Source organism: Protopterus annectens, chromosome 1.part0 (genome assembly GCF_019279795.1).
Source record: "Protopterus annectens isolate FY-2018-M chromosome 1.part0, PAN1.0, whole genome shotgun sequence".
Taxonomy (NCBI): Eukaryota; Metazoa; Chordata; order Ceratodontiformes; family Protopteridae; genus Protopterus; species Protopterus annectens.
In genome coordinates this window covers 60190476-60216411 of record NC_056725.1, presented here as the reverse complement: position 1 = coordinate 60216411, position 25936 = coordinate 60190476, and the positions used below count along the sequence as shown (strand labels likewise).

General features: G+C 43.1%; 1 protein-coding gene across 1 annotated transcript in view; it reads right to left on the bottom strand.

Moving 5' to 3' along the window:
• Nucleotides 1-25936, bottom strand: part of LOC122811525 — a 1751548-nt gene that overhangs the window by 873445 nt on the left and 852167 nt on the right. The window lies entirely within an intron of this gene.

Sequence of the window (25936 nt, the reverse complement as noted above, 5' to 3'; positions counted from 1 at the left end):
CCAGAGTGGTCCTAAACTCTAGCCCCAAATCCCACACACCCCCAGTGGTCCTAAACTTATACACTAACTGCCACACCCCTATACAATAGGACCAACCTCTAACTCCTCCCCTTAAAGTTTTATCACCTCTATTATACTCTCACACTAACCCCTATCTCCTCCCCCTTAAAAAGCCATCACTCATCTACCATTATCCATTACCCTATCACTCTATCCACAAATATCCCTACATTCCACCACCAATACCTAAACTAATGGCCCAAGGACCCTACAAACCCTTACCTTTATTACTACTCCTAACTATACTACATATCATACCCTATCTACTTACTCTCTATGAACGCCATACATTCCTAGGACTTCATACCCACAACACACACACCTCTATCCTTACTCCTAGCTCCACTCACAGTCTTAGCAACCTCTCCAGCCCAGCTAAGTACTCAGCAGCCAAATTTCATAGACTCCATCACATCTCTCATTGTAGCCCACTAGCTAGAAAAATGAAGAACCTCATTTTTAAACTTTTACAACTCATCCTAAAAGTTCAGGTCCACTCCCTGTTAGATGGTGATATACACCCAAACCCAGGTCCTACCACTATCACAGCGACACAGCCTGATAAACCAACATTTTCAATCTCACAAACACTTACCAAGCCCCGCAACTCTCTCCTGATAGCTCATCTTAACATTCGTAGCATCAATAATAAAATAACTTACCTGAATGCCCTTACTGATGTTCATTCCTTTGACATCCTCTGTCTGTCTGAAAAGTACAGTTTTGTACCTACCATAAATGTAGATGTTCGAAGATCCACATTGCTGCAGTCCTAACACTTGGGTAGTCCGCTGTCCCTCGGTCGGCCCGAATATCAGAGTATAAGGCTGACGTCGGTCAAGGCGCATTTGACTGACATCAGAAAGTCAGGGTACAAATGCGCATGACCGACGTCATATCCTCAGTCTTTTCTTGCCCCAGATGTCAGAAGACCCTAAAAAGAAAGGTCAAAACCCATAGACAACAACTAAACAACCAACCAGCCCAACACCAAAAATATGTACAGTATATACAATATATACAATTATACCTCAGATGAATAACCCAACCCACACAACCACCTCAAACTACAGAGGGGAAGGAGGGAGGGTAAATTGGACTGCAGCAATGTGGATCTTCGAACATCTACATTTATGGTAGGTACAAAACTGTACTATGTTCTTCATCTCACATTGCTGCAGTCCTAACACTTGGGTAGAATCCCAAAGCAGAGGTAAGGGAGGATGGCTAAACTATAATGAAGCAGGAGCTGCCAAAATGCCCTGCAACACAGCAGTGGCAAAACCAGCCCTGGATCTAGAGTACAGTGGAAGGTGGTAATGCCTACAGAAGGTATGCCCTGAACTCCAAGTGGCTGCCTCCAAAATATCCTTAGTAGCCACCCCCCTCAAAAAAGCTGTTGAAGTGGCAGTAGCCCTAGTGGAATGAGGCCTAATCCCAGCTGGAATCTCTTTGCCATGATGGGAATAACAGAAAGCAATGCAAAATCCAATCCACTTAGAAATAGTTTGTTTTGACACGGGCTTGCCCTGAGAGCACAAAGCAAAAGAAACTAATAACTGCTGAGATTGTCTGAACCCTTTAGTTCTGTCCAAATAATATCGCAACTGCCTGTGTACATCTAAAGTGTGCAAAATCTTTTCCCCTTTAGTTTGGGGATTTGCATAAAAAGTAGGCAAATGAATAGTTTGGTTTAAAGCCACACTAGAAACCACTTTAGGCATAAAGGAAGGATTAGTGCGTAAAGATACCCTATCCTTATGGAAAATTAAGAAAGGCTCAACTGCCATAAGGGCCTGCAATTCAGAAACCCTTCTTGCAGAGGTAATGGCCAACAAAAAGCAGTCTTCCATGACAAATATTTCAACTCAGCAGTAGCTGCAGGCTCAAAAGGTTGTAGAGTGAGTTTCTCCAACACAAAATTGAGATCCCAAGCAGGAGTAGGAGCCCTTCGTGGGGGTCTTATATTCTTTGCCCCTCTAAGAAATTGCTTGAACAAAAGATGAGAAAACAATGGTGGGTCACAGTCGTAGTGAGCTGAAATTGCTGCAGCATGAATCTTAATAGAAGAGAAGGACAAACCTTTGTCCAATAACTCAGTAAGATATTGAAGAGCCACACTTAAATCAGGCTCAGAAACATCCAAATCCTTAGCTGCACTCCAAAATAAAAATCTCTTCCATTTATCTGCGTACACTTTCCTTGTACTAGGCCTTCTAGCTTCCAAAATCACATTCAAAACTTGTTGTGGAAGTTGAGACCCTCTATGGTTTAAAACAGAATATGCCATGCTGTTAGGTGAAGAGAGTGAAGTTTGACATTGAGCAAATGACTGTCCTCCTGGGACAACAGATGTGGAATCAAAGGCAAAGGCCATGGAGGCTTCTGTACTAGACTTCTCAGTAATGGGTACCAGTGCTGTCGAGGCCAATCTGGAGCTATCAAAATCATCCTTGGCTTGTCCTGTCTGACCTTTAGAAGTACCTTTGGGAGGAGAGGCAGAGGTGGAAAGGCATACACATGAAGATTTTTCCAACTGAAAGAAAGAGCATCCACTTTCCAAGCTGTGGGATGAAACCGCTTTGTGCAAAACTTTGGCAGCTGGTGGTTTAGTGGAGAAGCGAACAGATCTATGTCTGGAGTTCCCCAGGACACTGTCAATTTCTGAAATACATGAAGATCCAGTTTCCACTCGTGGGGATCCATGATTTGTCTGCTTAACACATCTGCTAAGGAGTTCTGTGCTCCTGGCAGAAACCTTGCCTGAAGACTTAGTTGTAAACTGAGAGCAGTCTCCCACAAAATCATTGCTTGCCTGCATAGAGGATAAGAATGTGTTCCCCTTGCTTGTTGATGTACCACATGACAGTTGTGTTGTCTGTTAGAATCAACACCTGCCCTGGAAGAAGTAAATCCTTGAAAGCTATTAATGCAAACTGGACTGCTAACATCTCCTTCAAGTTGATATGTAGATGCAGTAGTCTGACAGGCCACTTGTCTTGTATCCACTTTCCGTTTAGATGAGCTCCCCAAGCTTTGTCTGAGGCATCTGTCGTTAAAATTTGACTCGCCTCTGGCCGGGTCACAGAGAGTCCCTTGTTTAGGTGACATTCCTGAGCCCACCACAAAAATTCCTTTTGAATGCAAGGTATTATTTGAATGACAGTGTCCAGATGCTGGCAGTGCTGTGTCCATACATTTTGAGATACCATTGCAACTTCCTCATATGCAGTTTGGCATTGGGAAGCACCAGAATACAAGATGCCATGAACCCTAAGGCTTGAAGGACTGTCCTTGCAGTCAGCCCGGACTGAAGAGATAGATGATGGAAGTAAAGGGAAAGATTCTTTTGTTTGTCCGGGTTAGAAAGGCCATCTGGGATGCTGTATTCAGTCTTACACCCAGAAAGCACATGTCTTGAGAGGGTACTAGACTGGACTTTATTTCGTTCACAGAATACCCCAGGCATCTTAGCACTGCTATCACATATTCCAAATGACGAAGAAGCTCATCCCTTCCTTGAGCCAGAATCAGGCAATCGTCCAAATAAGGATAGATTTGTATTCCTTTTAGCCTGAAGAAAGCTATCACTGGAGCCAGAACTTTCATAAATACTCTGGGTGCAGTAGATAAGCCAAAGGGCAATGCAGAGAACTGATAGTGAGAAGTCCCAGTCCGAAAACGCAGATATTTCCTGCAACTTAGCCTGATAGGAACATGAAGGTAAGCCTCCTTGAGATCCAAAGTTACCATCCAGTGATCCTTGCCCAGTAGAGGTAAAAGCTGTTGTAACGTCAACATTTTGAACTTGGGAATGTCCAGATAAGTGTTGAGGATAGATAAATCCAAAATTGGTCTCCACGTGTTCCCCTTTTTTGGCACAAGGAACAGGCGAGAATAAAATCCTAGGCCCCTTTCTGGCATTGGAACTGGCTGTATGGCCCCTATTTGGAGTAACAGAGAAATTTGCTTGTGAGCCTCTATTCTTTGTTGAGGAGGAATGTCTGGCATGCCTTTGAAAGGAGGCAAGGTATGGAAATAAAACCTGTAACCGTGATGTATGATATCCAGTACCCATCTGTCTTGGGTAATCAAACTCCAATTTTCTTTGAAAAGTGCCAACCTTCCTCCCAAAGGTGCTACCAGGCGAGAAGGGTCTGGCAGCTGAAAAGGTAGGTCATTGGGTCTGTTTACGAAAGGACTGACCCCTGCCCTCACCCGAAGACTGTGCAGGAGAACTCCCTGTTCTAGGCCTGAAAGAGCCCTGACCTCTGCCCCTGCCACGTCTAGATCTACCCCTAGACTGGGAATCATAAGAAGGATACGTCCACCCTTTAGTAGGCCAATTTCTACTAAACTTTGGAGGCTGAACCTGCAAAAAATCTTTAACAGTCTGCATAGACTTAGCCTTGTCTTCCATTTTCTTTAAAACTGCCTCAACAGGAGAACCAAACAAGACATCAGATTGCAAAGGGGCATCCAAAATCCTAGTTTTAACATGGTCAGATAAATTTTGATCCCTCAGCCAGGCATGCCTGCGAAGAACTGACCCAGTGGCAGCCACCCTAGGCGAGGCCTGAACAGCATCAAAACCACATTGCAAAGAATGCTTACCCACCTGTTCAGAAACATGCACTAAATCTTGTAACTCTTTACAATCAATACCTTCCGCCAGAGCATCAACCTTAGATTTCAACTGTGAAAGGAGATAATTTTGATATTTCAACATGTGAAACTGGCAATTCAAAGCTCTCATGGCTAGAGTGGAAGAAGTATAAACTTTCTTTCCCCACCTATCCAAGGCCCTGGCCTCTATCTGCCGGAACTGGATTCTTGACAACAGAAGCCTTAACACCCTTAGGCCCCTGGCTAACAGTTTCTGGGTCTGCCCTAGGACTCTTAAAAAGATACTTATGAGCTTCAGGCACCCTGTAATACCTATCTGGTTTAACAGGAGCAGGAGGCAAAGAATCAGGATTAAGAGAAGCCTCTGCAAACACATCTTCCACCACATTCAGAACAGGAGGTATAGCTAAAGGCCTATGCTGGGGTAAAACAAAAATTCCCTAAGCCTTTTCCTGGAATCAGAGAAATCCTGGCCTTCCCATTTAAAATGCTCTCTCATGGAGTGAAGGGTCTCTGAAAAAGAAAAATCCTCAGGAGGAGAAGCAGAAGGAGTAGAATCATCCACATCAGAATCAGAATAATGAGAATACTCCTGCAAGTCTTCAGCCGAAGACTCAGACACATCCGAAGCCTGCTCATAATCTCCCAACACAGGTTCCATCCTAGGCCTCTTATCAGGAGGGGGCATAGAGCCTCTAATCAAAGTAATTAAATCTTCTGCCATTTTAAGCATGTGCTTCTTGGGCACTGAACCTGAAGAACTAGGAGTGACACCCACAGAAGCAAAACTAGACCTGCCTCTAGGAGAAGCCTTGGAAGCAGAAAGAGAGGGCCTAGACACCTTAGGAAGGGAGGGGAGTACAGTTACCTGAGAAGCCCCTACAGCCTGACCTGCCTCCTGGGAGGCCACATCCTGTAAAACACAGTTTCTCCCTGGGACTCCAGAGAGGCCTCCGTCGGAACCACCGGTTCCACTGACGCCTCTAAAGAACTGGCGTCCGGTTGGACGACTCCTCTAACCTAGGTTTAACTGCCTTGTCCTTGCGCTTCTTTGAGGAAGCGGCCGGAGCATCCGACGGCATATTGTAATTGCACCGCTTCCCAAAGACCAACCTGGCACAATCCAACCTACGCTTTATAGTGCGTTTATTGAACCTAGCACAAAAGCGACACCCAACAACGTCGTGCTCAGGTCCCAAACAAGGTATACACAAATTATGGTAATCCCTATGCGGTATCTGTTTCCCACAAGAAATACAGTTATTCACTTTTTCTGACATCCGGTAAACCACTGAGGCAAGAAAAAACCAAATATTCCCCAACGGGGTACTTAACCAACTCTGACTTCGGTCTGAAACTCCGAATTCGAAAAATTTCAGAACGCCGAACGGCACTTGCAACACTGCTTCTGCATCGGACCATGCGGCAAAAAAGACTGAGGATATGACGTCGGTCATGCGCATTTGTACCCTGACGTTCTGATGTCAGTCAAATGCGCCTTGACTGACGTCAGCCTTATACTCTGATATTCGGGCCGACCGAGGGACAGCGGACTACCCAAGTGTTAGGACTGCAGCAATGTGAGATGAAGAACATCATGGCTGAAACCATCAATACAAGACAGTGCAGTTCTACACCCTGGCTATAATATCATAAGACATGACCGTAACACTAAAAAAGGTGGAGGCGTAGCCATACTTTATAAGAATGGATTACAAGTTACCTTGCTAGACTCCAAACCTCCACTTTGCAACAATGCAGAAATTCTTCTAAGATTCAGATTAACAAAAGCAAAGCCATATATCTAGCATGTGTCTATCTTCCCCCAGGTAATATCATCAACACATTAGAGGCTATCCTCAGCTGGCTCTCAAGCAACTACCCCCAAGAAACCATTATACTTGGAGATTTTAACATCAACTGGAACTCCTTTATATCTGAGCAGCCTTCTACTCATATCAACTTATATGGTTTTACCCAAACTATAACATCCCCTACCCGTACCAATACAACTAACAACAAAACTAGTACCCTTGATTGGATACTCACTAATACTTCCCAACTAAACTATAAAACAGGCACCCTCCCTGAGGACATAAGTGACCACTTGCTTACCTATCTAATCGGAACAAAAACTGAAGTCCCAAATTCTGTAGAACTATTCACACTAACAAAAATTTTAACCCTGCTCACTTTCAAGCTGAACTAGGCATCTGTGACTAGACACCCCTGAAACACCTCCCAATAGATAATGCTGTGAAATACTTTAACTCTAAATTTCTGTTTTAGACAACCATGCCCCACTACGCAAAGTTAGAATTAGAACCAAACCAGCACCATGGCTCACCAAAACTACCAAACAAAAAATCCTCCAAAGAAATAAACTATGGGCCAAATGGCGCTCAACAAAAAGCCCCTCAGATCACCTGCAATTCAGACAGCTAAGAAATGAAACAAAAAAAAGGCTACATTAGCCAATAAAAGAAATTACTACTACTAGCTACAACAAACCAACCAAAATAATCCCCAAAACTTCTGGCGAGGTATCAATAACCTCCTACGCCCTGTACGCTCAAGTACTCCCTCTCCCTATGGCTCTGATCACAACAATCCCAACCAAATAGCTGACTCATTTAATACTTTTTTCACTGAAACTATACAATCCCTAGCCAACCAGCTATCCCCTAGCACCCCATGCTCTCCCGCAACCTCTACCAATAACCCTCCTCAATTTCATTTTCTGCCAGTGCCCACTTCACTCATTTGTAACCTCATACAGAAACTTAAACCCACTACACTCTCTGCTGATCTATTACCTGCAGAATACCTACAAAAAGCTGCTAAAGTCATAGCCTACCCCATATCGATCCTCATTAACAGAACCATTTCCGAAGGAACTATTCCTCTAATCTGGAAAGTCTCTCACATTATTCCCCTGCATAAAGGAGTTGTCCAATTACAGGCCCATAGCTATTCTATCTCCTTTGGCAAAAATAATAGAAAAATTTATTCACCTACAACTGTTAACCTACCTACTTGATCACAATTTATTAGCACCCTGTCAACATGGCTTTAGACCATTTCATAGCACCACCTCTGCTCTCTTATCCTTCACTAACCGTATTAACAGTAAACGTAATAACGATACTCTATCCTCAGCCCTATTTACTGACCTGTCTAAAGCATTTGACATGGTTAACCACCAACTGCTTATAGACATGCTCAAAAACCTGTCACTGGACACCCATACTATACAGTGGTTCCAATCTTACCTACAAAATAGACAACAGGCTGTACTATGGGAAAGCACTTTATCTTCCCACCTCCCAGTTGCCCTAGGGGTCCCTCAAGGATCCATATTGGGTCCTTTACTCTTCTCCATCTTTACAAATGACCTCCATTCTGTAATTACACAAGCTGACTGTATCCAATACGCAGATGAATCCACACTAATATGCTCTGCTACTTCCCAATCAGAACTTCAGTCACTAACTGTTGAAAACTGGCTCCTACAAATATATTTTATCCTTAACCCCAAAAAACCTAAAATGCTACTATTTACCCCCACCCACAGAACCTCCCCACTTAACTTTACTATTACTTCAAAAAACAGAGCTATATCTCCTGAGCCAACCACCAAACTACTCGGAGTACTAATAGATTATAACTTGTCTTTTGAACCTCACATTAATAACACCATTAAAACAGTAAACAAGAAACTAGGTTCCCTCTATAGAATCAAACCCTTTCTAACACCTCCAGCCAGGGTTACCATTGCTCGCACCCACCTTATCTCTAACCTGCTCTATGCCTCCCCTATCTATACTAAAATATGTAGAAGTAATCTGAGTAAACTTTCATCCTCCTACAACAATATTGCCAGATTTGCAGCTGGGTCCTCCTATAGAATTAATCACTGTATCAACCTGAAACTGCTAGGATGGTTAGAGTTGCCAAATCTAATACTTTTTAATCAACTAATAGTAGCCCATAAGATCCTGTATTTACCTCAAACTACACCTGTACTTACTTCCCTAGTCATCCCCTATAACAATCTCAAGACCTTACGCTCATCTAATAAACTACTTGTACAAATATCAAAATCCAGCAATTCAGCTGGTGACACCTTGTTCTCCAATACAGTAGGTAAAGCCTGGAACATCCTCCCAAGCCAGCTAACCTCAATATCCTCTGCCAGCTTATTCAAAAGCAAGCTCAAACCCTACCTCAAATCACACTGGCTATGCCCCTGTGCCAACCCAGACTAAGCACCAGACCATTAACTAGACTCCCATGATTCCTAGTCTCTAAAGATCATGGTCTTGTGCTTACTCACTAAATTCTAGTGAGCTTAACCTTTCTTAAGATTTTTTTTCACATGTAAATATGTATATATTGTGGTATGGTCAACCACCTTCATATATGATCACAACTTCGGTGATAAAGAACACTATAAACGCATCCCTGTATGTTTATCTTCTATACTCTATCCATTTATCTCTAGTGTTTTTCTTTCTTAGGTTTATATGTGACCTTAGTACCTATTTAATATAAACTAATAGTTGTATCTAGTTTAGTCTTATATTAAAGTTTTTCTATCCCTAACAGCATACATAATATAAAATCCTAGGCTTGTAATATGTTATAAAGATTTGTAATATACCATTTCTAATGCAATTGTCTTAGTCGTGTTCATCTAATTCTTACAAAAATATTTCTTTCCCTACTGAAATATAAAATATATAATCTTAGGCTTGTATTATTTTTTTTAAAAAAACTTATGTACCAAATTCTACTGTTAATGTATTTGTTGTGACCTTTATGTTGTTGTATCTTGTGGAGCTTTTCTCCCCGGGCCTCCACTGAAAACGGACATATAACCAGCTGGACTAGCCCGGTCAATAAATGTAAAATAAATAAAAATAAAATAAATAAAATAAAACAAATACAACAGACAAGCGCTTTCACGCCTAATATTGGGCTTCTTCAGATCCTTAAATATTGCAGCAAACTCACTCCAGTCATAAAAAAATAGATAACCAATCAAATAATAGCAAGTCAAATGACTGAGGATTCATTATTAGCATACGAACATAGTAGCAACCAATCTTTGTTAAAAAAAACAATATTCTGAATGAACTACTCATGTAGCCAATGATAATAAAATACATGGCAGCCTATCAATAAAAAGAATGTACTCATTACAGATAGGTTTTAAATGAACATCAGTCAACTCAGGAGAAAGCTCAAACTACCCATCTAAAAAAGGGGACGTGACAAAGTATAGTCACAGCTGTAAGGTTGTGTTTAACCCATAATTTTTACCAGCTTAAAAATAATTTTGTTCAGTTACATTTCCAGTGTCGCTACTCTTCAAAAACAAATGTAAACATGAAAAACGCACACAAAATCATGAATGATTTCACGGATACATTGCTACCAACTGGAATAATGGCATCATGTAAATTTCACAAGCTCATGTAAAATAATCAATGAGCAATAAATAAAAACAGCTCATCACTGAAACCATGGACAGCAGATAAATCAGTGCTACCATCAGCAGAATATAGAATAAAATGGGAATACTAAATAACCATGTAAAAAGTAGATGTAATAATGAATAGAACTCAAGGCAGCCTACCATTAGAAAAGAGAGTGAGGTATGTACTTACCATAACTTGGATTTCGTGCTATCCAGTGTCATTCATCACGGATGGGTCTGAGATCTGACGTTGGATCCGAGCCAGCAGTGCAAGCGATGGCTACTGAGCTCAAGCTCCTCCCCTCCCAAAATCCCCTGCTACCCATAATACTCAGATCGAGTTTGCTAGATAGAAACAAGGACAGTGCAACTGACCACAAGAAGGAACAGGGATAGTAATAACACCATTATTACATAATTCCCCAGTCACCAGAAGGGGGGGGGTGGAGGGTGGGAACATGATAAATAACACTGCATAACACAAATTCCAATTTATGGTGTATGTATATATATATATATATATATATATATATATATATATATATATATATAAAACTCTGTCTGATACTATCCATGTCATTATTGATCACAAATGGGTCAGAGTTCCCAGCTATCCACAATCCTGGGAGGTCTCAAGCAAGGACATGCCAGAGCACAGAAGAACCAAACAAAGCCCTGGGCACCAAGTCTAGTTTGTAATGTGTTACAAAAGTATGGGGATTTGACCAAGTAACAGCAGCACAAATGTCATTCAAAGAAGTCCTTGCCCAGAAGGCTAAAGATGTCGCCACCAACCTAGCAGAATGGGCTTTAACTGCCCTGGGAAGTTCAATGTGATTGCTTGCATAAATGTGAGCTATACAACCAGCGATCCAATGAGAAATAGAAACCTTGGAAATGGCCTGAACTTTCCTGATCTGACAGCATGCCATGAAAAGATGATCTGATTTCTTCAAATATAAATGTAGCTGCCTATGCACATCCAGGCAATGCAGTTTGTACTCCTCTTTGTTCGAAAAATTGGGAAAAAAGATGGGTAGTTGAAATGACTGATTAAGATTAGCCTCTGAGGCTACTTTTAAGAATGAAGGATTGGCTCCGAGAGATACCCTATCCTTGTGAAAAACCATGAAAAACCATGAAGGGGGTTTAGATATGAAGACCCTACAATTCAGAAACCCTCTACCGAGGTAAATCGCTACCAAAACTCCCAAAACTCCCATCTTCCAAGACAGAAATATATCATCACACTTAGCCGTAGGCTCAAAGAAAGGTTCTGGCAAGGACTGCAGGACCAAAGTAAGACCCCAAAGAGGAGAAGGATCTTTGATCCATGTTCACCGTGGCCTGGGGGGCTCAGAGGAGAAAGGGTCTTCCCTAGCAGAAGAGCATTGGACTGGAGCCACCACACTAAGTGACACCAGCAGACTTGAGAGATCTTGACTGCCATGGACATAGGATGAAGATGAGCAGACCACAGTACCACAAGGGTCCACTCAAGAACTTGCATGTGATACCTGACCAAGGGAACCAATTGAACTGCCTCCACCATGGAACCACAGGCTTGTAGGATCAAATGGGCAGGAACATGCTCCCGATCCAGAAAAAGGTGGACTTGTTCCCGTATTGTGTCTAACCTGTGCAAGGAAAGAGCTGCAGTCTCAGACACAGTGTCCAGAAGAACCTCTGTAAATTCCGATCTCTGGCATGGAGCAAGATGAGATTTGGAAGGTTGACCATGATGTCCATGTCTCAAAACAGGCAGTGTGTGTAATCCATGGCTTGAGCGAGTTGATGCCTTGTGGGAGCTGTGAAAAGCCAATTGTCCAGGTACAGAAAGACCTGAAACCCCTGAAGCCAAAGGCGGGCTGCTACCACTACCATACATTTGATGAATACCCAGTCGGCTGAGGTGAGACCAAAGGGCAGAGCTCAGAAATGATAGTGATTGACCACCAGCAGGAAGAGCAGGTATCTCCTGGATCATCTGTTGATTTTTATGCGACAGTACATATCCTTGAGCTCCACTGAGCACATCCAATCGTCCTTGGGCAGAAACAAAAGAATGCACTGAACAGTAACCATCTGGAACTTCGACTTCTTGACTGATAAATTCAAAATGCTGAGGTCCAAGATGGGACACAGGTCTCCGGTTTTCTTGGGCACTAAAAAAAGTGAGAGTAGGTTCAGGACCCACGAAGTCCTGTTGGGACTTTCTGGATGGCTTTTTTGAAGAAGGTCTTGAACCTCTGAGAGAGACAACTCCCTTTGGCAAAGTGGAACATCCGGGAGTGACTTTTGAACTGGAGTGGGCTGTTTGAAGGATATAAAGTATCCCCTGGACACAATGCTTAGCACCCACTGGTCTGAGGCAATAGCAGCCCAAGCCTGGGGATGCAAGGAGATATGGTCCCTGACTGCCTCCAGGACAGGACAGCTAGGCAGCACTTCAGGAGCAGTGGGGACTTCTCCAAGAAAGGTTCTCAGGAGCACTGTGGGGACTTCTCCAAGAAAGGTTCTCAGGAGCCCTGATTTTGCCGACCTCCTCTGCCTCTGGGCTAGCATCTGTTATCAAATCCCCTTCCCTGGCTGGAAGAGAAGGATTCCCGAGGAGCATCTTGGAAGGAAGACTAAGCTCTGCAGAACCGCAGTTTCTTACTAACCTCGCTGATTCTTGGAGAAGGAATGCTAGGCAGTCCAATACTTGATCCTGACTGCAGACAAAGTCTTTCCCTCTTGCTCATTGCAGGTCAAGGTTACATTGACAGAATGACCAAAGAAATAGATCTCTCAATTGGGGAATCGGTAAAGAAGGCCTTGAAGTTGTCTGCAAATCCACAAAGGTGAAGCCAGGCATGGCACCTAATAACAATGCCTGCACCCGCTGCTCGAGAGGTGGCCTCAGTCGCATTAGAGATCAACCTCATTGAGGCATTAGCAAGGGATGTGAGAATATAAAGCTTCAGAGAGACTAACTTAAGGCTCTCCGGAAGCAGCAACTCTGAAAGGGAAAAGGAAACCTCCGACATGAAATCCCTCTGCAGCCATGTGAAGTGTCCCATGTAATTTGTAGTCCTCCATTCAAATGTAGTAGAGGCATACACATGCTTCCCAAAACAGTCAATCGCCCGTGACACACTATTTGGGGGATAGACTGTAGCTCTCTCTTCCATGAGCTTTTTTTGGTGGCTGCAGCAACCACGATGGCATCAACTGGGACAGCCTTGCTCCAAAAGGCTTTATCTTCAGGTGGACTCAGGAATTTGTCATCTCTCTTAGGGACTGGTTCTAATGTGTTCTGCTCCTTCCACGCCCTGCTGGAAAATAAGCTGGATGAGCTCATCCACAGGGGGAGACACCCAGGAGGAAGATGGGCCCATCCTGAAGGCCTTCATGAACAGGGATTCCTCAGAGGATGGGGTGTGGGGAGACCAACCCCCCCGCTCTTTCAGGATCTCGAGGATGTCCCCAAAGGACACTTCCTCAGACGGAAGTCTGTGGGACCTGTCCCCCTTTTCAAAATCCGTGTCCTCAGTCAGCGACTCTCAAGGGGAGCCAAGTGTCTCCACTTGCACGTCCTCTTCTGTGAGCTCTGGGGCAGCCTCGGTACAGGAGGGTACCCCGATGGGGGTAATGCCCTTTTGAAGGTGCTCATGGGGGGGCTGACCCAGAATGGATGATGAGGACTCACCACCCAATGTAGAACAAGGCGGAGGGGTCCAGAGCAGAGGCTGAGGCTGCTGACCATCTGGAAATCATCCTATCACCTAGAAGGCTGATGGGCTGGAGGAAGCCCCACATTCCTCACCGCCAGGTAAGGCCGACAAGGGTGGAAGGGGGGACCCCAACACAGTACTGACATCCCCAGAGATCAGTCCTGAGCTGTCCAAAGTGTATGCCCCCAAGGGGAACGAATGGTCTGAACACTCTGGACTGGATCTCGCACCCCATTGGACCTCTCAGGGCCAAGGCATTACCAGCTCCAAGGGCAATGGAGCTGAACCCACCAGGGACCTAGAAGGTGCGGGAATGGAAACACTACCAGACACTGATGGCCTCTCCCTGGGCATGCTCTGACCCTAGGGAACCGAACTCGCATGAGTCTGACAGGGAGAAAGGAGTTCCGATGAAGGTGAAGAGCCCCTCAGAAAGTGGCTAGAGGACTGCAACAAGCCACATTCAATTTGGGCTTTGAGGAAGCTCCATTATCTGATCCATGTCTGAAGGGAGCAAACTTCTGATAGTCCTGGAGAAAATGGAAGAATGGTGTAACCGAGCCGAAGGTCTGCGGTGTCTGGAGGAAGACCTACTGGACTGTCTTAGACCAGACTTTGCTGTAGTGGTTGGGATGTCATCAACAAGGACAGGGTCTGAGAAAGCCAGATCCGATGGCCTGGATGGAGGCGAGGACAGTGAAGACCCCCATAGACGGATCAGATGAAGGAGTTGGATCCAAGGGGGTTTTGAACCTGATCGGATTGGAGGACCTCAGCCTCTGATGACTCTGATCCACTGGGTGAGCTGAGGGTCTTGGAGCCGATGACCCCAGAGCCGATGCACCCCAAGTCTCGACTCTGATTCAGGGAACTGGGATCTAAGAGCCTCAGATTTTGCAGGAGAGTCCTGAGATGAAGAGGGCTTCCCTCTTGGGATCCAAGGGGGAACCTGAGACAGAAGACCCCCTTCAGCAAGCCCTTTCAACAAAAGCTTATTTTTATGGTCTAGGAGAGCCCTGGGGTTGAATCCCACACAGATGTCACATTCAACATCTAAATGGGGCTCTCCTAGACAACAGACAGACTCCACGTGCATGTCGGCAGGAGCTATAATGGAGGGGAGGAAAAGTACAGTTTTGTACCTACCATAAATGTAGATGTTCGAGGATCTACATTGCTGCAGTCATAACCATTGGGTAAGTCCGCTGTCCTCGGTCGGCCCGAATACCAAAGAGCTAGGCTGGCGTCGGTCATTGTCGCCCAGAACTGACGTCAGTACGTATTGGTACTTAAGCGCATGACCGACGCCATATCCTCAGTCTTTCTTGCCCCAGATGTCAGAAGGCCTACAAAAGAAAGGCCAGAAACAAAAAAGTAAATACCCCAAAAGAAACACAGCCCCTACAAATTATAGTGGGGAAGGAGGGAGGGAAAATAGGACTGCAGCAATGTAGATCCTCGAACATCTACATTTATGGTAGGTACAAAACTGTACTATGTTCTTAGTCTCACATTGCTGCAGTCATAACCATTGGGTAGAATCCCAAAGCAAAGGAAAAGGGAGGCTGGCAAACTAAATAGCATTAGGAGCTGCTAACATACCTTGTAAAACTGCAGTAGCAAACCCAGCCCTGGACTTGGAATAAAGAGGGAGATGGTAATGCTTAGTAAAGGTGTGTACAGAACTCCAAGTAGCTGCCTCCAAAATATCCTTAGTAGCTACCCCCCTCAAAAAAGCAGTAGATGTGGCAGTAGCCCTAGTAGAATGAGGCCTAATTCCAGCAGGGACATTCTTCCCATGATAAGAATAACAAAAAGCAATACATTGACCAATCCACTTAGAAATAGTCTGCTTTGAAACAGCTTTCCCTTGTGAACCCAAAGCAAAGGAAACAAATAACTGTTGAGTCTGCCTGAACTCCTTAGTTCTGCTCGAATAATAGCGTAGCTGTCTGTGGATATCCAAAGAATGCAAGACTTTCCCCCCTATTTTGGGGATCAGCATAAAAAGTAGGCAAATGAATAGACTGGTTCAAGGCCACATTAGAAATCACTTTAGGCATAAAGGTAGGGTTAGTACGCAAAGAAACTCTATCCTTATGGAAAATCAAAAAGGGTTCAACTGCCATGAGTGCCTGCAATTCAGATACCCTCCTAGCAGAAGTAATGGCCAACAAAAAAGCAGTCTTCCAAGACTAAAACTTCAAGTCAGATGTAGCTGCAGGTTCAAAAGGAGGTAAAGTAAGCTTTTCTAACACAAAATTGAGATCCCAGGAAGGAGTAGGAGCTCTGCGTGGGGGTCTTATATTCTTTGCCCCTCTAAGAAATTGTTTGAACAAAGGGTGAGAAAATAAAGGAGGGTCACAATCATAGTGAGCAGAAATGGCTGCAGCATGAACCTTCACAGAAGAGAAGGACAAACCCTTGTCCAGTAACTCAGTAAGATACTGAAGTGCAAAACTCAAATTAGGCACTGAAACATCAAAGCCCTTTGTTGTGCTCCAAAGAAAAAATCTCTTCCATTTATCCGCATAAACCTTTCGAGTACTAAGCCGCCTTGCTTCCAAAATGACATTCAAAACCTGTTGAGGAAGCTGAGACCCTACCGGCTCCATTACAGAATACGCCAGGCAGCTAGATGCAGGGACTGCACTCTGACATTGAGTAAGTGAGTGTTTGACTGGGATAGTAGATGAGGAATCTGAGGCAAAGGCCAAGGAGGCTCCTGAATTAAACTCCTCAGCAGAGGATACCAATGCTGACGTGGCCAATCTGGTGCTATTAGAATCATGCAAGGTTTGTCCCGCCTGGCTTTCAAGAGTACTCTGGGGAGAAGAGGCAGAGGAGGAAAAGCATAAACATGAAGGTTGTTCCAACTGAAAGATAGAGCATCCACTTTCCAAGCATTTGGGTGAAACATCTTTGTGCAAAATTTTGGCAGTTGGAAATTTAGTGGAGAAGCGAACAGATCTATATCTGGAGTTCCCCAAGCCACTGTCAACTGTTTGAAAACCTGAGGATCCAGTTTCCACTTGTGGGGATCCACAATTTGCCTGCTCAATACATCTGCTAGTGAATTCAGTGCCCCTGGCAGGTACCGTGCTTGAAGATTGATGTGTAAACTTAGAGCAGTCTCTCACAATATCATTGCTTGTCTGCAAAGGGGATAAGAATGGGTTCCTCCCTGCTTGTTGATGTACCACATGACTGTTGTGTTGTCTGTTCGAATCAACACCTGTCCCGGCTGAAGTAGGTCCTTGAAGGCCATCAAGGCAAATTGGACTGCTAACATTTCCTTCATGTTGATATGTAAATGTAGAAGTCTGGGAGGCCACATGTCTTGTATCCATTTCCCATTGAAGTGTGCTCCCCAAGCCAAATCCGAGGCATCCGTCGTTAGAATCTGACTTGCCTCTGGTTGGGACACAGAGAGTCCCTTGTTTAGGTGACATTCCTGAGCCCACCACAAGAATTCCTACTGGATGAAAGGTAAAATCCGAATGACTTTGTCCAAACCATGGCATTGTTGAGTCCACACACTTTTGAGATACCATTGTAGCTTCCTCATATGCAGTTTGGCATTGGGAAGTACTAGAATGCAAGATGCCATGAACCCCAAGGCTTGAAGGACTGTCCTTGCAGTCAGCCTGGACATTGTTGATAATTGCTGGAAGTACAGAAGAAGAGATCTTTGTTTGTCCGGGGTCAGAAATGCCATCTGAGAAGCTGTATTCAGTCTCACACCCAGAAAGCACATGTCCTGAGAGGGCACTAGACTGGACTTTATTTCGTTCACAGAATACCCTAGGCACCTTAAAACTGCCATTACATACTGAAGATGCTGTAGTAACTTGTCTTTGTTTTGAGCAAGAATCAGGCAATCGTCCAGATAAGGATAAATTTGTATTCCCCTCTGTCTGAAGAAGGCTATTACAGGAGCCAGAACCTTTGTGAATACCCTGGGCGCAGTAGATAAACCAAAGGGCAATGCAGAGAACTGATAATGAGAAGTACCAGCCCGAAACCTCAGGAATCTCCTGCAACTGGGCCTGATAGGTATGTGAAGATAGGCCTCTGAGATCCAGGGTCACCATCCAATGATCTTTGCCTAGCATGGGCAGAAGTTGTTGTAGAGTTAACATCTTGAACTTTGGAATATCTAAGTAGGTATTGAGAATGGACAAATCCAGAATCGGCCTCCAAGTGTTTCCTTTCTTTGGAACTAGGAATAGACGGGAATAAAACCCTAGGCCCACTTCTGATGGAGGGACCACCTGAATTGCCCTCATCTTTGAAAGCAAGGAAATTTGCTCCTGAGCCTCCCGCCTTTGCTGAGGAGGCACATCCGGCATGCCTCGGAACGGAGGAAAAGTGTGAAAATAAAACTTGTAACCTAGATTTATAATATCCAACACCCATTTGTCCTGGGTGACCAAATGCCAGTTTTGATGAAAAAGTCCCAACCTTCCTCCTAGAGGAGCTGCCAGTAAAGAAGGGTCTGGCAGCGGAAGACACGTCATTGGGTCTGTTTACGAAAGGACTGACCCCTGCCCTCACCAGAAGACTGTGCAGGAGAACTCCAAGTCCTAGGTCTGAAAGAACCCTGAGCGTGAGTCCTGCCTCTACCACGTCTAGACCTGCCCTTAGACTGATAATCTGATGAAGGATAAGACAATCCTCTAGCAGGCAAATTCCTACTAAACTTAGGGGGCTGCACCTGCATAAAATCCTTGACTGCCTGCATAGACTTAGCCTTATCTTCCATCTTTTTCAAAACTGATTCCACAGGAGGACCAAAAAGTACTTCAGATTGTAGAGGAGCATCCAAAATACGAGCTTTAACATGCTCTGACAAATTTTGCTCCTTAAGCCAGGCATGTCTACGAATTACTGACCCTGTAGCAGCCACCCTGGAAGAAGCCTGAAGGGCATCAAAACCACACTGCAAAGAATGTTTGCCAACATGATCTGATGCATGTACCAACTCCTGGAGCTCCTTACACTCTATACCCTCAGATAAGGCATCCACTTTAGCCTTCAATTGGCTTAACAAAAAATTCTGATACTTCAGCATATGAAATTGGCAATTCAAAGCCCTCATAGCGAACATAGAGGAGGTGTACACTTTTTCCCCCCACCTATCTAATTGCTCTAGAATCTTTATCCACAGGAACAGGATTCTTAGCCACCGAAGCCCTAACACCCTTCGGACCTTGAATAATAGTTTCTGGGTCAGCTCTAGGACTCTTATACAAATACTTATGTGCCTCTGGAACTCTGTAATACCTATCCGGCTTAACAGGGGCAGGAGGCAAAGAATCAGGGTTAAGGGAAGACTCAGAAAAAACATCCTGAACAACATCTAAAACAGGAGGAATAGCCAGGGGCCTATGTTGAGGCAGAAACAAAAATTCCCTAAGCCTTTTCCGAGAGTCAGAGAAATCCTGACCTTCCCACTTGAAATGTTCCCTCATGGAATGTAAAGTTTCAGAAAAAGAAAAATCCTCTGGAGGAGAAGCAGAAGGACAGGAGTCCTCTGCCTCCGAATCTGAATAAGAAGGGAAATCCTGAATTTCTTCAGCTGAAGAATCAGAGAAGTCTGAAGAATGCTCCATCCCCTCTAACTCTGGCTCCACCCTGGGCCTCTTCTCTGGGGGGGGCATAGAACCCCTGATTAAAGTAATCAAATCCTCTGCCATTTTCAACATATGCTTCTTTGGAACAGGGGTAGGAGAGCCTGAAGTATAACCAGGGCCCACAGAACCAGATTTAGCCTTAGAAGTAGAAGGCCTAACAACCTTTTGCAAAGATGGCACCACTGATACCTGGGAAGCACCCTCAGCTGGGCCTAACTCTGGAGAAGCCAACTCCTGTAAAAGTAAAGGTTCCCCCTGGGATTCAGCCGAAACCTCGGCTGGATCCACAGATTCAACCGGAGGCGCCGAAGAACCGGCATCCGCAACGGACGACTCATCCGGTTTAGACCTCAAAGATTTATCTTTGCGCTTTTTAGCGGTAGCGGGCATCGGAGGATCCGACGGCATGTTATAGTTACACCGCTTACCAAAAACAAGCCTGGCACAGTCTAATCTGCATTTAATGGTGCGCTTATTAAATCTAGCGCAAAAGCGACACCCGACCATGTCGTGCTCAGGCCCCAAGCAAGGAATACAGAAAGAATGATAGTCCCTATGAGGTATCTGTTTCCCACAAGAAATGCAATTATTAACTTTTTCTGACATCCAGATAACTGAGGCAAGAAAAGACAAAAATTTCCCCAACGGGGTACTTAGCTCAACTTGGTCTTCGGTCTGAAACTCGAAATATGAAAATTTCAGAACGCCGAACGGCACTTGCAAACGCTGCTTCTGCTTCGGACCACGCGGCAAGAAAGACTGAGGATATGGCGTTGGTCATGCGCTTAAGTACCAATACGTACTGACGTCAGTTCTGGACGACAATGACCGACGCCAGCCTAGCTCTTTGGTATTCGGGCCGACCGAGGACAGCGGACTACCCAATGGTTATGAGTGCAGCAATGTGAGACGAAGAACATCTAGCTACTAGCAGATAAAAGGTAGAAAAGGGAGCGAAAAAATCCAAGAAGATACAAAAAAAGAATTACTTGCCTTTGAAAGAATCTTGAGCGGCAGGGAGCACACGTCCACTTGCAAATTGCGGCAAATGAGATCTGGGGAATTATGAGTAGCAGGAGATCTTGGGAGGGGTGGAGCTTGAGCTTAGGAGCCATCACTTGCACTGCCGGCTCAGATCCAAGGTCAGATCCAAGACCCATCCGTGATCAATAATGACATGGATAGCATCAGATCTGTTAATTAAAATAATTAATATTCTGGCATAAATGATGCACTTCCTCTTTAAAGCATTTTAAAATTGTGTTCCTCTAAGTCATGACTGAAAAGTATTTCAGTTTTTAGGGCACTTTTTCAAGGTAACTTTTTTAACAAACATCGATCATGTTTAAAATGATTATAAATGTATGCATTATTACAAGAACTTAATTTATCTTACAAAGTTTTTGTTTACATTTATTTTAATTTGCAATTCTTTGCTATTGGGTACATTTCATCATTTGACTTCGTAATTTTATATATTTATTTTTGTGATCGGATGTCAGTTCTGATGAAGTCTTTATGATAAAAGCGCTTAACTTTATGTATTTCCGTGGTCATGATTTATTAAAGCTTTTGGAATTTTTTCTTTGGCTCAAGGTTTTTGACTGGAGAGAGCGCTTCAGTATTAGTTATTCGTTATAACTGACTTCAATTTTTGTCGGGTCTAAATTTTGGGTACTGGTCTTTCTATACATTTTGGTTGTAAAACGTTGATTTTCTAACTCTGTCTTTTTACTGGTTTACTGCAAAAGTTACTAACAATTATCTGAATTTGTGGAAGGTTGAGAAATATTCATCAATCAGATGGTAGCTTAATATCTGGTCCCAGATGAATGGGACAAAATGATTGCTCAAGGCACTAAAATTATGGTTTGAAAAATCCTTAGATAATGGATGGTATTTCTTTTATAAAGTTTGTCTGTGTATAACAATATAGCTCTTTGGTCACAGAAAAAATAGGGCGAGGAAATATTTATTTTACTGTAGTTCTCAGGGATGCATGTCAGGATGATATCCATAGGTTCATAGGTTGGTCCTAGGCTATCAGCCCTAGGGCCTATACAAGCCTAGCCATAACAATTCCCTGGCTATTTCTTCCCACACTATTTACTTCCCTGGACCCCTGTCTAGCAGGGCGACTGACGTGATCCCCGGGGCGAATTTCCTTTCTCCCATCCAATCGTCAAGGTTCCTTTTGAAGAGGACGAAAGAGGCGCTCTGCTTGATACTGGTTTACTGCAAGGAAGTTCCAGTATCTGATTCTCATTTTTCATGCCAATGCTTCAGATTCTTACTATTTATGAAGTACAACAGTTTTCCTACTCAGCGAGGGAAGGATACAGGTTACCAACTAGAAAAATATGTATTATTACGGGGAGGGGATAGTAGTAGTCATCTGCAAATGACATAGATGAGTGTGACAAAATGCTATAAAATTGTACTTTATATTTGTCTTTGTAGCCTTGATATACAGTACTTCATGCATACACCTCTACATATTAACTCCCACTTTACATACCATATTTCGCTGTAAATAAGTCCTAACCAAAGAACAAGGCATAACATGGTTTTCCAGGGTGGTCATGATATAAGCCCTACCCCAAAAATAAGCCCCAGTTAAGATAGTCAACAATACACGACAGACATGCTGAATTATAAAATATTATTACTGACACCTGTCGACTGAGGTTATTGTACTCTGCTTGCCATTTTCGGACCAGACACCCACCTTCTTCTCTTTGTGGAAAGTCATAAGATTCTTTCCCCGGGAGTCCTCCACGATTCTTACTGTAACCCTAATCGATTTTTATTATCGATTTATCTGAGATTTTTTTTAATGCCTAATGTTTAATGTATTTCACTTGGAGCTTTTCTCCCCGGGCCTCTGCTGAAAATGGACATATATCCAGTCGGACCAGCCTGGTCAACAAATGTAAAATAAAATAATCCTCACTCACACTTGACATTTGAGATCCTTGGCCCATAAACAATGGCAAGTGTACTTTGCTTGGTCAAAGTACAGACAACGCACATAAAATGTGCGCACTTGATAACGAACGGGTGTGGTTGTGTCTTAACTCTCACCATTTTTGTTGCCACTCCTGATGAGTGCAAAAAGAAAGAACTATTCTGTAGACTACAAAAAAAGAATCGTGGAGGACTCCCGGAGAAAGAATCTGATGGCTTTCTGCAAAGAGAATAAGTTGGATCTCTGAATGGTCCGAAAATGGTGAGCAGAGTATGATAACCTCAGTCAACAGGTGGACGAGGGGAAATGCTAAGAAGTGCAAGTGTGGATCAGGTCAGCAACCATTATTCCCTGAGCTAGAAGACGTCATCTATGAATGGACTGCTAACAGGAGAGCAAAGGCTTTGGTTGCGGGCAGGGCTGATTTCAAGCATTTGCCCTTGCAATGGCACCACAGCTAGAAATATCCCCAGAAGAATTCAAAGCATCACAACATTGGCTGGATGGGCTTCCCTTCAGTGTAATAAACTGTCTCTAAGAAGATCGACAACACTGTTCAAGCTGGAAGATACTGAAGTTATTAAACGTGCACTTGCATTCAAAGTCCTTTGTTGATGGCATCGACTTTTCTAAATACCAACTCTCAAACATGATTGCTATGGATGAAATTGCAGTAATTATGGGCCAAAGATCTCAAACAATTGATCAGATGGGTGCCTCGTCAATCTACATTCCCTCCACTGGTTATGAAAGTGCACATGCTACTTTTATTTTGGCAATTCATCTAGATGGAAAGAAAACCCCACCTCTACTCATTAGCAAAGGGCAAGAAAGATAAGACTGAACATGTTTCAGGCATTTATATTCTTGAAACCAAAAAAAACTGGTGCATACAAGCAGTTATACGAAAGTGGGGTGGATGTAATGCTGCCACTTGTTTTGCAAGGTGGTGAAAGAGGCCTGCTAGTCTGGAATTCAGCCAAAACTGATCGCGCTAAAGACACAAAGAACTTCCTTGCACAAAGAATAGATCAAATAATGATTCCCACAGGAATGACTGCCTATCTCCAGACTCTTGATATTGCAATAAACAAGAAATTCAAGGATCATTTGCACATGTAACTCAATGGCTACATTGAAAATAGAACGGAGAGAAATCAGCATGGAAACTTTGTGAAGCCTAGCCTGCAAGAGGTCATGATTTGGGCGAAGAATTCATGGAATAAAATCACTGACAGTTGTGTTGCCAATGCACTATGAGCAGGCTACATGGACAAGCAGTGCTCATTTAAGGACAGCTCTATTGCTGGGCATGACAAATTGGGGGCAATGGTTCTACAGAAATGGAAAAAAGCGATAGCAACCAAAACCAAGAATAAACGTCCACAGCCAAGGACAAGGAATATAGGGGACCACAATAAGTCCCTGTATACCAGAAGTCGAGCCAACCACAGTTCAATTTATTCCTCCAAACTTCAGCAACACAAACAACAATCCAGTTAAGCGTTCACTCAGTAATTACCGAGCTTCATCGGAACATAATGCATTGCCATTACAACTCTTAAATATCAATGCAGTATCACATGATGTAAACTGGTAACCAATAAAATTCCTAAGTGTCAATTCAAAAATCTACTTGTTCGTATTGTAATGAATAAAAGATGTGAAAAAAATATATATAAAAAATGTATAATCCCTGCCTAACTAAAAATAAAATGAACAGTCTACAATAATAATGTTATTACTGTCCAACATTGTACAAGATAGAACTGTAAAAGTAATAATACATTTGTACATTTCACACAAATTGTTACACAATTATAGCTGTGATCTACCCGTGACCATAATAACAGAATATATAAATAATTCACTAGTTCTGACTGTTGTGTCTCCTCACGTCGTAAGGGAGGTTCATAGTCGGGCTGCTCTCATTTTTAAAACACTAGTGATACTAATATTATCATTGAGCCCTGGGGTCCTCCCTGAATCCAGCCTCGGTTGCCACAGCAACTCCTTGTATTCTAGGCTGGATTCCCAATTACCTCCCCTTGAGTCCCCCAGAACCTGTTCTAAAACTATGAATTTAATATCCATGTGCTCACACACCAGGGAGTGCTTAAAAAAGCATTTGTGTCCTTTCTCTTAGAGACATCGTAGATGTGCTCATAAACTCTCTTTTTAAGTTGTCTCTCGGTTTTACCGACATAAAAACTGTTACAAGAGACACACATACCTAAATAAACAACCCCCTTGGACCCACAATTAAAATATTTAATGGATCTAAACCTAAATTTTCTTGAGGGAATAAAGATAGTTCCCTGATTCATCATGAACCTACACTGTTGGCATGTTCTGCATTTGTATGTACCCACTTTCTCCCTGTTGTTAACCCTGGGTACCGAATTAATCTCAAAAAGTTCCTTCAAATTCGTGTCCCTCTTTCTCACAAAATGGGGGGTCATGGGAATGAAGATACTGATCTCATCATTGAGGGATAAAACCAACCAGTGCTTCAAAATTATTTTTTCCACTTCACCTGATGTTGTAGAAAAAGTGTGTATAAAGTTACTCTTAAATTCATCCATGTTCATAACTCGATCGGTGTGATTTGTTCTCCCCACACCTAACAAGGGGGCATATTTACCATCTCTGTTCTCAATAACTTCCAGGGCCATAGAATCAATAAGTTCCTTGGGGGATCCTTTTTCCTCAGACAAACCACCCAAAGTCTTAACCTCTTCATGGAATTGTTCCGTCTTACTAGTCATCCTAGAGGCCCTGATCATCTGGCCCTTGACAATGCCTTTTTTCTGAAAAAAAGGATGTCCACTATCAAAATGTAGATAAGAGTTCAAATATGTACTCTCTCTAAATAGTTTAGATTGAAAACTGTTGCTAGTGTAATCCTTGTATAAAGTAACATCTAAGTAATTTAAATGATGTTGGTCAATATTATAGGTAAAACGTAAGAAATCCGTACTCCCATTAATATAATCAAAAAATTCATCAAACTTCTCCCTTGGGCCACTCCATAGCAAACACAAATCATCCAAATACCTAGTGTAGTACACAATATATTGTGACCAACATGACCCTACAATGTATTTCCGTTCCCAATAATATAAGACACAATTTGCGTATAAAGGGGCACATGGAGCACCCATAGCCACTCCTTTTTTCTGATGGTAAAATTCACCATTAAAATAAATGAAATTGTTGTTCAAAACAGTCTCCATAAATTCAAGAATTAAGTTGATACTATTAGAACTCAACCCTGATTCAGCCACCAGAATTTCCCCAAACCAGTCTAAGCCGGTTTAATGTGGTATACTAGGAAACAATTCTATTATGTCTATGGTCACCATCCAGATGTCCTTGTCAAATGTATCCTGGTCTATACCCTTAAGAAAATCCCACGAGTCCTTATTGATGTGGGAAATAGATGTTA